Consider the following 14,681-nt stretch of genomic DNA (forward strand, 5'->3'; position numbering starts at 1 on the left):
TTTTAACCCTGTAAGGGGGTGGTGCACTGTACCCGAAGATACTGCCATATCGGGTCAATGCATAGGGCGACGGAAGCAAGCTTCGAAATCGGCCCCCGTTCTCAAAAATCCATTTAATATATGGTCCCCAGATAGGGGACGTATCAGATATTAAACTGATAAGAACAGATACTACACTTGATCTTAGCCAAAAGGCCGAGAAGCGATAACCGTGAAAGGGGCGGGCCCAACAAGGTCCCCTTCATGGGCACTATCACTGCTTGCTGTCAGGGAGGCTGCCAGACAATTTTCCATGCACACTCTGGGCTGGGGGGCAGTCAACCACCAGTACACACAGCAGAACCTAAACCCATACCATTATTGCTAAGCAGCAAGACAGGGGCCCATTGCACTCCCACGGGGCCTTTTTAAATGCAATCCATAACCCGGATTTGCCAGGAACCCTTCTTACTCCTCCTACTTGCATGTGACACTGGGCTTAGGATCTGCATAGGAAACACACACACAAGCACACACCTACCTTTGTTGCCTGCAGATGCCTCCTTGGCTGTCCCCAAACGGTATCAAACCAACACCCACGGGAAGCTGTAAGCATAGAGGACATGCCTGCACCCCATTGGACTTACCTGTGTGGGTTAAATCCGGGTTATTTGACAACCTATGGCGGTGATGGTTCTGCTCAGGCAGAGCAGTGCTGATGCTCCTCATAAAGCTGTCGCTGCTGTGAAGGTTCTAGGTGACATCACAAATCCCTTTGGTTACATACACAACAAAGCTGGGTTGTTGTTGTTTACACTCTGCAAGGCCTGTGGAAGTGAGTGACATCATAGCACTGTAGTTCTGAGGGTTCAAGATGGATGCAACAATCTCCTGTTGCTTCTATGAAGGCCGTAATAGACGACATCACCAAACAGCTCCATAGTCACATACACAGCAAAGGAGAGATGTTGTTTACACCTAGTGATGTCAGTGGTATTGAGTGACATCACAGCACAGTGCTAAGGCTCCTGGGCCTGGACACAGCAGCGGCTGCAATATCTCAACGGAGAATACGTTTATATCTATGTGTGTGTGTGCGCATATATATATATATATATATATATATATATATATATATATATATTTCTCCGCCGAAATCACTTTTAAACCCATTTCCACCTTTTTTTCCCTTCTCTTCCTCTTACTTTTTTTTCACGTTTTTTTACGTTTTTCTCCTTTTCGCCTCTTTTCTGGGCGTATTATTCTTCTTTTTCTTCTTTTTTTTCGTCTAATGCATACCCCATCAGTGCAGCAATGCTTATTCAATACCGCCAGCAGATGGAGACACTGGGGGATAATTTTCTAAGGATTTATACTGATTTTTCCTGTCTGAATTTGTCGCACAGAAAGTTGCAGGCCAAATATGTGTGACATTTCTGCGACTTTAGCTTCTAGAGCATTTTTACAACATTATACATAGGTGCTGAATACATAAAAAGCGACTGTTCAGCGACAGACAAGTCGCATCGGCTGAAAGTAGGCCAGAATGTCAGTCCATGTTGGAGCAGGTTTAGATACAGTCTAAAGCATAGATCTCAAAGTCTGTGCACAGAATTTAGCAAGGGCCTCGCACCTTCTGATGCATCAGGTAGGTGCACAATAGCATAGCCTAACCCTCTGTACTTTGGTCTATATTGATGCGGGACATAGACAGCCAGCTGATGACCAATCCATTAGTGCAATGGATGGCTGGAAGCATTTGTCTTTGCCTTTGCAATACCACAGAAGCAATGCATGGTCAATGTACAGCAATGACACACCTGTGTGAACAGCCAGGAGACCCCCCCCCCCCCCCCCCATGTTATGTTACATAGTTACTACGGTCGAAAAAAGACATATGTCCATCACGTTCAACCAGGGAATTAAGGGGTAGGGGTGTGGCGCGATATTGGGGAAGGGATGAGATTTTATATTTCTTCATAAGCATTAATCTTATTTTGTCAATTAGGAACATTCAGCACCCACCCGCTATCAAGGCAGCTGCCTATCATGTCATGCCCTACCTGCACAGGTGTGCTGGCTACTCAAATGATCCAATTAAGGAGGCCATTTAGTCAGCAGCAGCAGAAGTCCTGTGCCTGGACGCTCCAACAGGGGCCAGACACAAGCAGAAGCAGAAGCAGCAGAAGCAGCAGCAGCACCACCTTTTGTTTTTTGGCTGCAGCAGCAGCAAGGCCCACAGGGCTGGCTAGCTGGCTAGCCAGCAAGCAGGTAGCAATGAAAGTAGGAATCTTTCTTTTTAACCCTGTAAGGGGGTGGTGCACTGTACCCGAAGATACTGCCATATCGGGTCAATGCATAGGGCGACGGAAGCAAGCTTCGAAATCGGCCCCCGTTCTCAAAAATCCATTTAATATATGGTCCCCAGATAGGGGACGTATCAGATATTAAACTGATAAGAACAGATACTACACTTGATCTTAGCCAAAAGGCCGAGAAGCGATAACCGTGAAAGGGGCGGGCCCAACAAGGTCCCCTTCATGGGCACTATCACTGCTTGCTGTCAGGGAGGCTGCCAGACAATTTTCCATGCACACTCTGGGCTGGGGGGCAGTCAACCACCAGTACACACAGCAGAACCTAAACCCATACCATTATTGCTAAGCAGCAAGACAGGGGCCCATTGCACTCCCACGGGGCCTTTTTAAATGCAATCCATAACCCGGATTTGCCAGGAACCCTTCTTACTCCTCCTACTTGCATGTGACACTGGGCTTAGGATCTGCATAGGAAACACACACACAAGCACACACCTACCTTTGTTGCCTGCAGATGCCTCCTTGGCTGTCCCCAAACGGTATCAAACCAACACCCACGGGAAGCTGTAAGCATAGAGGACATGCCTGCACCCCATTGGACTTACCTGTGTGGGTTAAATCCGGGTTATTTGACAACCTATGGCGGTGATGGTTCTGCTCAGGCAGAGCAGTGCTGATGCTCCTCATAAAGCTGTCGCTGCTGTGAAGGTTCTAGGTGACATCACAAATCCCTTTGGTTACATACACAACAAAGCTGGGTTGTTGTTGTTTACACTCTGCAAGGCCTGTGGAAGTGAGTGACATCATAGCACTGTAGTTCTGAGGGTTCAAGATGGATGCAACAATCTCCTGTTGCTTCTATGAAGGCCGTAATAGACGACATCACCAAACAGCTCCATAGTCACATACACAGCAAAGGAGAGATGTTGTTTACACCTAGTGATGTCAGTGGTATTGAGTGACATCACAGCACAGTGCTAAGGCTCCTGGGCCTGGACACAGCAGCGGCTGCAATATCTCAACGGAGAATACGTTTATATCTATGTGTGTGTGTGCGCATATATATATATATATATATATATATATATATATTTCTCCGCCGAAATCACTTTTAAACCCATTTCCACCTTTTTTTCCCTTCTCTTCCTCTTACTTTTTTTTCACGTTTTTTTACGTTTTTCTCCTTTTCGCCTCTTTTCTGGGCGTATTATTCTTCTTTTTCTTCTTTTTTTTCGTCTAATGCATACCCCATCAGTGCAGCAATGCTTATTCAATACCGCCAGCAGATGGAGACACTGGGGGATAATTTTCTAAGGATTTATACTGATTTTTCCTGTCTGAATTTGTCGCACAGAAAGTTGCAGGCCAAATATGTGTGACATTTCTGCGACTTTAGCTTCTAGAGCATTTTTACAACATTATACATAGGTGCTGAATACATAAAAAGCGACTGTTCAGCGACAGACAAGTCGCATCGGCTGAAAGTAGGCCAGAATGTCAGTCCATGTTGGAGCAGGTTTAGATACAGTCTAAAGCATAGATCTCAAAGTCTGTGCACAGAATTTAGCAAGGGCCTCGCACCTTCTGATGCATCAGGTAGGTGCACAATAGCATAGCCTAACCCTCTGTACTTTGGTCTATATTGATGCGGGACATAGACAGCCAGCTGATGACCAATCCATTAGTGCAATGGATGGCTGGAAGCATTTGTCTTTGCCTTTGCAATACCACAGAAGCAATGCATGGTCAATGTACAGCAATGACACACCTGTGTGAACAGCCAGGAGACCCCCCCCCCCCCCCCCCCCCATGTTATGTTACATAGTTACATAGTTAGTACGGTCGAAAAAAGACATATGTCCATCACGTTCAACCAGGGAATTAAGGGGTAGGGGTGTGGCGCGATATTGGGGAAGGGATGAGATTTTATATTTCTTCATAAGCATTAATCTTATTTTGTCAATTAGGAACATTCAGCACCCACCCGCTATCAAGGCAGCTGCCTATCATGTCATGCCCTACCTGCACAGGTGTGCTGGCTACTCAAATGATCCAATTAAGGAGGCCATTTAGTCAGCAGCAGCAGAAGTCCTGTGCCTGGACGCTCCAACAGGGGCCAGACACAAGCAGAAGCAGAAGCAGCAGAAGCAGCAGCAGCACCACCTTTTGTTTTTTGGCTGCAGCAGCAGCAAGGCCCACAGGGCTGGCTAGCTGGCTAGCCAGCAAGCAGGTAGCAATGAAAGTAGGAATCTTTCTTTTTAACCCTGTAAGGGGGTGGTGCACTGTACCCGAAGATACTGCCATATCGGGTCAATGCATAGGGCGACGGAAGCAAGCTTCGAAATCGGCCCCCGTTCTCAAAAATCCATTTAATATATGGTCCCCAGATAGGGGACGTATCAGATATTAAACTGATAAGAACAGATACTACACTTGATCTTAGCCAAAAGGCCGAGAAGCGATAACCGTGAAAGGGGCGGGCCCAACAAGGTCCCCTTCATGGGCACTATCACTGCTTGCTGTCAGGGAGGCTGCCAGACAATTTTCCATGCACACTCTGGGCTGGGGGGCAGTCAACCACCAGTACACACAGCAGAACCTAAACCCATACCATTATTGCTAAGCAGCAAGACAGGGGCCCATTGCACTCCCACGGGGCCTTTTTAAATGCAATCCATAACCCGGATTTGCCAGGAACCCTTCTTACTCCTCCTACTTGCATGTGACACTGGGCTTAGGATCTGCATAGGAAACACACACACAAGCACACACCTACCTTTGTTGCCTGCAGATGCCTCCTTGGCTGTCCCCAAACGGTATCAAACCAACACCCACGGGAAGCTGTAAGCATAGAGGACATGCCTGCACCCCATTGGACTTACCTGTGTGGGTTAAATCCGGGTTATTTGACAACCTATGGCGGTGATGGTTCTGCTCAGGCAGAGCAGTGCTGATGCTCCTCATAAAGCTGTCGCTGCTGTGAAGGTTCTAGGTGACATCACAAATCCCTTTGGTTACATACACAACAAAGCTGGGTTGTTGTTGTTTACACTCTGCAAGGCCTGTGGAAGTGAGTGACATCATAGCACTGTAGTTCTGAGGGTTCAAGATGGATGCAACAATCTCCTGTTGCTTCTATGAAGGCCGTAATAGACGACATCACCAAACAGCTCCATAGTCACATACACAGCAAAGGAGAGATGTTGTTTACACCTAGTGATGTCAGTGGTATTGAGTGACATCACAGCACAGTGCTAAGGCTCCTGGGCCTGGACACAGCAGCGGCTGCAATATCTCAACGGAGAATACGTTTATATCTATGTGTGTGTGTGCGCATATATATATATATATATATATATATATATATATATATATATATATTTCTCCGCCGAAATCACTTTTAAACCCATTTCCACCTTTTTTTCCCTTCTCTTCCTCTTACTTTTTTTTCACGTTTTTTTACGTTTTTCTCCTTTTCGCCTCTTTTCTGGGCGTATTATTCTTCTTTTTCTTCTTTTTTTTCGTCTAATGCATACCCCATCAGTGCAGCAATGCTTATTCAATACCGCCAGCAGATGGAGACACTGGGGGATAATTTTCTAAGGATTTATACTGATTTTTCCTGTCTGAATTTGTCGCACAGAAAGTTGCAGGCCAAATATGTGTGACATTTCTGCGACTTTAGCTTCTAGAGCATTTTTACAACATTATACATAGGTGCTGAATACATAAAAAGCGACTGTTCAGCGACAGACAAGTCGCATCGGCTGAAAGTAGGCCAGAATGTCAGTCCATGTTGGAGCAGGTTTAGATACAGTCTAAAGCATAGATCTCAAAGTCTGTGCACAGAATTTAGCAAGGGCCTCGCACCTTCTGATGCATCAGGTAGGTGCACAATAGCATAGCCTAACCCTCTGTACTTTGGTCTATATTGATGCGGGACATAGACAGCCAGCTGATGACCAATCCATTAGTGCAATGGATGGCTGGAAGCATTTGTCTTTGCCTTTGCAATACCACAGAAGCAATGCATGGTCAATGTACAGCAATGACACACCTGTGTGAACAGCCAGGAGACCCCCCCCCCCCCCCCCCCATGTTATGTTACATAGTTACATAGTTAGTACGGTCGAAAAAAGACATATGTCCATCACGTTCAACCAGGGAATTAAGGGGTAGGGGTGTGGCGCGATATTGGGGAAGGGATGAGATTTTATATTTCTTCATAAGCATTAATCTTATTTTGTCAATTAGGAACATTCAGCACCCACCCGCTATCAAGGCAGCTGCCTATCATGTCATGCCCTACCTGCACAGGTGTGCTGGCTACTCAAATGATCCAATTAAGGAGGCCATTTAGTCAGCAGCAGCAGAAGTCCTGTGCCTGGACGCTCCAACAGGGGCCAGACACAAGCAGAAGCAGAAGCAGCAGAAGCAGCAGCAGCACCACCTTTTGTTTTTTGGCTGCAGCAGCAGCAAGGCCCACAGGGCTGGCTAGCTGGCTAGCCAGCAAGCAGGTAGCAATGAAAGTAGGAATCTTTCTTTTTAACCCTGTAAGGGGGTGGTGCACTGTACCCGAAGATACTGCCATATCGGGTCAATGCATAGGGCGACGGAAGCAAGCTTCGAAATCGGCCCCCGTTCTCAAAAATCCATTTAATATATGGTCCCCAGATAGGGGACGTATCAGATATTAAACTGATAAGAACAGATACTACACTTGATCTTAGCCAAAAGGCCGAAAAGCGATAACCGTGAAAGGGGCGGGCCCAACAAGGTCCCCTTCATGGGCACTATCACTGCTTGCTGTCAGGGAGGCTGCCAGACAATTTTCCATGCACACTCTGGGCTGGGGGGCAGTCAACCACCAGTACACACAGCAGAACCTAAACCCATACCATTATTGCTAAGCAGCAAGACAGGGGCCCATTGCACTCCCACGGGGCCTTTTTAAATGCAATCCATAACCCGGATTTGCCAGGAACCCTTCTTACTCCTCCTACTTGCATGTGACACTGGGCTTAGGATCTGCATAGGAAACACACACACAAGCACACACCTACCTTTGTTGCCTGCAGATGCCTCCTTGGCTGTCCCCAAACGGTATCAAACCAACACCCACGGGAAGCTGTAAGCATAGAGGACATGCCTGCACCCCATTGGACTTACCTGTGTGGGTTAAATCCGGGTTATTTGACAACCTATGGCGGTGATGGTTCTGCTCAGGCAGAGCAGTGCTGATGCTCCTCATAAAGCTGTCGCTGCTGTGAAGGTTCTAGGTGACATCACAAATCCCTTTGGTTACATACACAACAAAGCTGGGTTGTTGTTGTTTACACTCTGCAAGGCCTGTGGAAGTGAGTGACATCATAGCACTGTAGTTCTGAGGGTTCAAGATGGATGCAACAATCTCCTGTTGCTTCTATGAAGGCCGTAATAGACGACATCACCAAACAGCTCCATAGTCACATACACAGCAAAGGAGAGATGTTGTTTACACCTAGTGATGTCAGTGGTATTGAGTGACATCACAGCACAGTGCTAAGGCTCCTGGGCCTGGACACAGCAGCGGCTGCAATATCTCAACGGAGAATACGTTTATATCTATGTGTGTGTGTGCGCATATATATATATATATATATATATATATATATATATATATATATATATTTCTCCGCCGAAATCACTTTTAAACCCATTTCCACCTTTTTTTCCCTTCTCTTCCTCTTACTTTTTTTTCACGTTTTTTTACGTTTTTCTCCTTTTCGCCTCTTTTCTGGGCGTATTATTCTTCTTTTTCTTCTTTTTTTTCGTCTAATGCATACCCCATCAGTGCAGCATTGCTTTTTCAATACCGCCAGCAGATGGAGACACTGGGGGATAATTTTCTAAGGATTTATACTGATTTTTCCTGTCTGAATTTGTCGCACAGAAAGTTGCAGGCCAAATATGTGTGACATTTCTGCGACTTTAGCTTCTAGAGCATTTTTACAACATTATACATAGGTGCTGAATACATAAAAAGCGACTGTTCAGCGACAGACAAGTCGCATCGGCTGAAAGTAGGCCAGAATGTCAGTCCATGTTGGAGCAGGTTTAGATACAGTCTAAAGCATAGATCTCAAAGTCTGTGCACAGAATTTAGCAAGGGCCTCGCACCTTCTGATGCATCAGGTAGGTGCACAATAGCATAGCCTAACCCTCTGTACTTTGGTCTATATTGATGCGGGACATAGACAGCCAGCTGATGACCAATCCATTAGTGCAATGGATGGCTGGAAGCATTTGTCTTTGCCTTTGCAATACCACAGAAGCAATGCATGGTCAATGTACAGCAATGACACACCTGTGTGAACAGCCAGGAGACCCCCCCCCCCCCCCCCCCATGTTATGTTACATAGTTACATAGTTAGTACGGTCGAAAAAAGACATATGTCCATCACGTTCAACCAGGGAATTAAGGGGTAGGGGTGTGGCGCGATATTGGGGAAGGGATGAGATTTTATATTTCTTCATAAGCATTAATCTTATTTTGTCAATTAGGAACATTCAGCACCCACCCGCTATCAAGGCAGCTGCCTATCATGTCATGCCCTACCTGCACAGGTGTGCTGGCTACTCAAATGATCCAATTAAGGAGGCCATTTAGTCAGCAGCAGCAGAAGTCCTGTGCCTGGACGCTCCAACAGGGCCAGACACAAGCAGAAGCAGCAGAAGCAGCAGCACCACCACCTTTTGTTTTTTGGCTGCAGCAGCAGCAAGGCCCACAGGGCTGGCTAGCTGGCTAGCCAGCAAGCAGGTAGCAATGAAAGTAGGAATCTTTCTTTTTAACCCTGTAAGGGGGTGGTGCACTGTACCCGAAGATACTGCCATATCGGGTCAATGCATAGGGCGACGGAAGCAAGCTTCGAAATCGGCCCCCGTTCTCAAAAATCCATTTAATATATGGTCCCCAGATAGGGGACGTATCAGATATTAAACTGATAAGAACAGATACTACACTTGATCTTAGCCAAAAGGCCGAGAAGCGATAACCGTGAAAGGGGCGGGCCCAACAAGGTCCCCTTCATGGGCACTATCACTGCTTGCTGTCAGGGAGGCTGCCAGACAATTTTCCATGCACACTCTGGGCTGGGGGGCAGTCAACCACCAGTACACACAGCAGAACCTAAACCCATACCATTATTGCTAAGCAGCAAGACAGGGGCCCATTGCACTCCCACGGGGCCTTTTTAAATGCAATCCATAACCCGGATTTGCCAGGAACCCTTCTTACTCCTCCTACTTGCATGTGACACTGGGCTTAGGATCTGCATAGGAAACACACACACAAGCACACACCTACCTTTGTTGCCTGCAGATGCCTCCTTGGCTGTCCCCAAACGGTATCAAACCAACACCCACGGGAAGCTGTAAGCATAGAGGACATGCCTGCACCCCATTGGACTTACCTGTGTGGGTTAAATCCGGGTTATTTGACAACCTATGGCGGTGATGGTTCTGCTCAGGCAGAGCAGTGCTGATGCTCCTCATAAAGCTGTCGCTGCTGTGAAGGTTCTAGGTGACATCACAAATCCCTTTGGTTACATACACAACAAAGCTGGGTTGTTGTTGTTTACACTCTGCAAGGCCTGTGGAAGTGAGTGACATCATAGCACTGTAGTTCTGAGGGTTCAAGATGGATGCAACAATCTCCTGTTGCTTCTATGAAGGCCGTAATAGACGACATCACCAAACAGCTCCATAGTCACATACACAGCAAAGGAGAGATGTTGTTTACACCTAGTGATGTCAGTGGTATTGAGTGACATCACAGCACAGTGCTAAGGCTCCTGGGCCTGGACACAGCAGCGGCTGCAATATCTCAACGGAGAATACGTTTATATCTATGTGTGTGTGTGCGCATATATATATATATATATATATATATATATATATATATATATATATTTCTCCGCCGAAATCACTTTTAAACCCATTTCCACCTTTTTTTCCCTTCTCTTCCTCTTACTTTTTTTTCACGTTTTTTTTACGTTTTTCTCCTTTTCGCCTCTTTTCTGGGCGTATTATTCTTCTTTTTCTTCTTTTTTTTCGTCTAATGCATACCCCATCAGTGCAGCAATGCTTATTCAATACCGCCAGCAGATGGAGACACTGGGGGATAATTTTCTAAGGATTTATACTGATTTTTCCTGTCTGAATTTGTCGCACAGAAAGTTGCAGGCCAAATATGTGTGACATTTCTGCGACTTTAGCTTCTAGAGCATTTTTACAACATTATACATAGGTGCTGAATACATAAAAAGCGACTGTTCAGCGACAGACAAGTCGCATCGGCTGAAAGTAGGCCAGAATGTCAGTCCATGTTGGAGCAGGTTTAGATACAGTCTAAAGCATAGATCTCAAAGTCTGTGCACAGAATTTAGCAAGGGCCTCGCACCTTCTGATGCATCAGGTAGGTGCACAATAGCATAGCCTAACCCTCTGTACTTTGGTCTATATTGATGCGGGACATAGACAGCCAGCTGATGACCAATCCATTAGTGCAATGGATGGCTGGAAGCATTTGTCTTTGCCTTTGCAATACCACAGAAGCAATGCATGGTCAATGTACAGCAATGACACACCTGTGTGAACAGCCAGGAGACCCCCCCCCCCCCCCCCATGTTATGTTACATAGTTACATAGTTAGTACGGTCGAAAAAAGACATATGTCCATCACGTTCAACCAGGGAATTAAGGGGTAGGGGTGTGGCGCAATATTGGGGAAGGGATGAGATTTTATATTTCTTCATAAGCATTAATCTTATTTTGTCAATTAGGAACATTCAGCACCCACCCGCTATCAAGGCAGCTGCCTATCATGTCATGCCCTACCTGCACAGGTGTGCTGGCTACTCAAATGATCCAATTAAGGAGGCCATTTAGTCAGCAGCAGCAGAAGTCCTGTGCCTGGACGCTCCAACAGGGGCCAGACACAAGCAGAAGCAGAAGCAGCAGAAGCAGCAGCAGCACCACCTTTTGTTTTTTGGCTGCAGCAGCAGCAAGGCCCACAGGGCTGGCTAGCTGGCTAGCCAGCAAGCAGGTAGCAATGAAAGTAGGAATCTTTCTTTTTAACCCTGTAAGGGGGTGGTGCACTGTACCCGAAGATACTGCCATATCGGGTCAATGCATAGGGCGACGGAAGCAAGCTTCGAAATCGGCCCCCGTTCTCAAAAATCCATTTAATATATGGTCCCCAGATAGGGGACGTATCAGATATTAAACTGATAAGAACAGATACTACACTTGATCTTAGCCAAAAGGCCGAGAAGCGATAACCGTGAAAGGGGCGGGCCCAACAAGGTCCCCTTCATGGGCACTATCACTGCTTGCTGTCAGGGAGGCTGCCAGACAATTTTCCATGCACACTCTGGGCTGGGGGGCAGTCAACCACCAGTACACACAGCAGAACCTAAACCCATACCATTATTGCTAAGCAGCAAGACAGGGGCCCATTGCACTCCCACGGGGCCTTTTTAAATGCAATCCATAACCCGGATTTGCCAGGAACCCTTCTTACTCCTCCTACTTGCATGTGACACTGGGCTTAGGATCTGCATAGGAAACACACACACAAGCACACACCTACCTTTGTTGCCTGCAGATGCCTCCTTGGCTGTCCCCAAACGGTATCAAACCAACACCCACGGGAAGCTGTAAGCATAGAGGACATGCCTGCACCCCATTGGACTTACCTGTGTGGGTTAAATCCGGGTTATTTGACAACCTATGGCGGTGATGGTTCTGCTCAGGCAGAGCAGTGCTGATGCTCCTCATAAAGCTGTCGCTGCTGTGAAGGTTCTAGGTGACATCACAAATCCCTTTGGTTACATACACAACAAAGCTGGGTTGTTGTTGTTTACACTCTGCAAGGCCTGTGGAAGTGAGTGACATCATAGCACTGTAGTTCTGAGGGGTCTAGATGGATGCAACAATCTCCTGTTGCTTCTATGAAGGCCGTAATAGACGACATCACCAAACAGCTCCATAGTCACATACACAGCAAAGGAGAGATGTTGTTTACACCTAGTGATGTCAGTGGTATTGAGTGACATCACAGCACAGTGCTAAGGCTCCTGGGCCTGGACACAGCAGCGGCTGCAATATCTCAACGGAGAATACGTTTATATCTATGTGTGTGTGTGCGCATATATATATATATATATATATATATATATATATATATATATATATATTTCTCCGCCGAAATCACTTTTAAACCCATTTCCACCTTTTTTTCCCTTCTCTTCCTCTTACTTTTTTTTCACGTTTTTTTACGTTTTTCTCCTTTTCGCCTCTTTTCTGGGCGTATTATTCTTCTTTTTCTTCTTTTTTTTCGTCTAATGCATACCCCATCAGTGCAGCAATGCTTATTCAATACCGCCAGCAGATGGAGACACTGGGGGATAATTTTCTAAGGATTTATACTGATTTTTCCTGTCTGAATTTGTCGCACAGAAAGTTGCAGGCCAAATATGTGTGACATTTCTGCGACTTTAGCTTCTAGAGCATTTTTACAACATTATACATAGGTGCTGAATACATAAAAAGCGACTGTTCAGCGACAGACAAGTCGCATCGGCTGAAAGTAGGCCAGAATGTCAGTCCATGTTGGAGCAGGTTTAGATACAGTCTAAAGCATAGATCTCAAAGTCTGTGCACAGAATTTAGCAAGGGCCTCGCACCTTCTGATGCATCAGGTAGGTGCACAATAGCATAGCCTAACCCTCTGTACTTTGGTCTATATTGATGCGGGACATAGACAGCCAGCTGATGACCAATCCATTAGTGCAATGGATGGCTGGAAGCATTTGTCTTTGCCTTTGCAATACCACAGAAGCAATGCATGGTCAATGTACAGCAATGACACACCTGTGTGAACAGCCAGGAGACCCCCCCCCCCCCCCCCCCATGTTATGTTACATAGTTACATAGTTAGTACGGTCGAAAAAAGACATATGTCCATCACGTTCAACCAGGGAATTAAGGGGTAGGGGTGTGGCGCGATATTGGGGAAGGGATGAGATTTTATATTTCTTCATAAGCATTAATCTTATTTTGTCAATTAGGAACATTCAGCACCCACCCGCTATCAAGGCAGCTGCCTATCATGTCATGCCCTACCTGCACAGGTGTGCTGGCTACTCAAATGATCCAATTAAGGAGGCCATTTAGTCAGCAGCAGCAGAAGTCCTGTGCCTGGACGCTCCAACAGGGGCCAGACACAAGCAGAAGCAGAAGCAGCAGCAGCACCACCTTTTGTTTTTTGGCTGCAGCAGCAGCAAGGCCCACAGGGCTGGCTAGCTGGCTAGCCAGCAAGCAGGTAGCAATGAAAGTAGGAATCTTTCTTTTTAACCCTGTAAGGGGGTGGTGCACTGTACCCGAAGATACTGCCATATCGGGTCAATGCATAGGGCGACGGAAGCAAGCTTCGAAATCGGCCCCCGTTCTCAAAAATCCATTTAATATATGGTCCCCAGATAGGGGACGTATCAGATATTAAACTGATAAGAACAGATACTACACTTGATCTTAGCCAAAAGGCCGAGAAGCGATAACCGTGAAAGGGGCGGGCCCAACAAGGTCCCCTTCATGGGCACTATCACTGCTTGCTGTCAGGGAGGCTGCCAGACAATTTTCCATGCACACTCTGGGCTGGGGGGCAGTCAACCACCAGTACACACAGCAGAACCTAAACCCATACCATTATTGCTAAGCAGCAAGACAGGGGCCCATTGCACTCCCACGGGGCCTTTTTAAATGCAATCCATAACCCGGATTTGCCAGGAACCCTTCTTACTCCTCCTACTTGCATGTGACACTGGGCTTAGGATCTGCATAGGAAACACACACACAAGCACACACCTACCTTTGTTGCCTGCAGATGCCTCCTTGGCTGTCCCCAAACGGTATCAAACCAACACCCACGGGAAGCTGTAAGCATAGAGGACATGCCTGCACCCCATTGGACTTACCTGTCTGGGTTAAATCCGGGTTATTTGACAACCTATGGCGGTGATGGTTCTGCTCAGGCAGAGCAGTGCTGATGCTCCTCATAAAGCTGTCGCTGCTGTGAAGGTTCTAGGTGACATCACAAATCCCTTTGGTTACATACACAACAAAGCTGGGTTGTTGTTGTTTACACTCTGCAAGGCCTGTGGAAGTGAGTGACATCATAGCACTGTAGTTCTGAGGGTTCAAGATGGATGCAACAATCTCCTGTTGCTTCTATGAAGGCCGTAATAGACGACATCACCAAACAGCTCCATAGTCACATACACAGCAAAGGAGAGATGTTGTTTACACCTAGTGATGTCAGTGGTATTGAGTGACATCACAGCA

The 14,681-nt window shown here is 46.5% G+C and overlaps 7 non-coding genes across 7 annotated transcripts; all 7 read right to left on the reverse strand.

Moving 5' to 3' along the window:
- Positions 1-16: 16 nt before the first annotated feature.
- On the reverse strand, positions 17-207 carry LOC130335602 (U2 spliceosomal RNA). The gene has a single exon (XR_008877201.1). It is a non-coding gene; the product is annotated as a U2 spliceosomal RNA (small nuclear RNA).
- Positions 208-2,292: 2,085 nt separating this feature from the next.
- Positions 2,293-2,483, reverse strand: LOC130335603 (U2 spliceosomal RNA). Its single transcript, XR_008877202.1, has one exon. It is a non-coding gene; the product is annotated as a U2 spliceosomal RNA (small nuclear RNA).
- Positions 2,484-4,569: 2,086 nt separating this feature from the next.
- LOC130335604 (U2 spliceosomal RNA) lies at positions 4,570-4,760 on the reverse strand. Its single transcript, XR_008877203.1, has one exon. It is a non-coding gene; the product is annotated as a U2 spliceosomal RNA (small nuclear RNA).
- Positions 4,761-6,856: 2,096 nt separating this feature from the next.
- LOC130335622 (U2 spliceosomal RNA) lies at positions 6,857-7,047 on the reverse strand. Its single transcript, XR_008877219.1, has one exon. It is a non-coding gene; the product is annotated as a U2 spliceosomal RNA (small nuclear RNA).
- A 2,091-nt stretch (positions 7,048-9,138) lies between these two features.
- LOC130335605 (U2 spliceosomal RNA) lies at positions 9,139-9,329 on the reverse strand. The gene has a single exon (XR_008877204.1). It is a non-coding gene; the product is annotated as a U2 spliceosomal RNA (small nuclear RNA).
- A 2,095-nt stretch (positions 9,330-11,424) lies between these two features.
- Positions 11,425-11,615, reverse strand: LOC130335606 (U2 spliceosomal RNA). Its single transcript, XR_008877205.1, has one exon. It is a non-coding gene; the product is annotated as a U2 spliceosomal RNA (small nuclear RNA).
- Positions 11,616-13,704: 2,089 nt separating this feature from the next.
- Positions 13,705-13,895, reverse strand: LOC130335609 (U2 spliceosomal RNA). The gene has a single exon (XR_008877207.1). It is a non-coding gene; the product is annotated as a U2 spliceosomal RNA (small nuclear RNA).
- Between the last annotated feature and the right edge of the window lie 786 nt (positions 13,896-14,681).

This window comes from Hyla sarda, unplaced genomic scaffold (assembly GCF_029499605.1).
Source record: "Hyla sarda isolate aHylSar1 unplaced genomic scaffold, aHylSar1.hap1 scaffold_455, whole genome shotgun sequence".
Classification (NCBI taxonomy): domain Eukaryota; kingdom Metazoa; phylum Chordata; class Amphibia; order Anura; family Hylidae; genus Hyla; species Hyla sarda.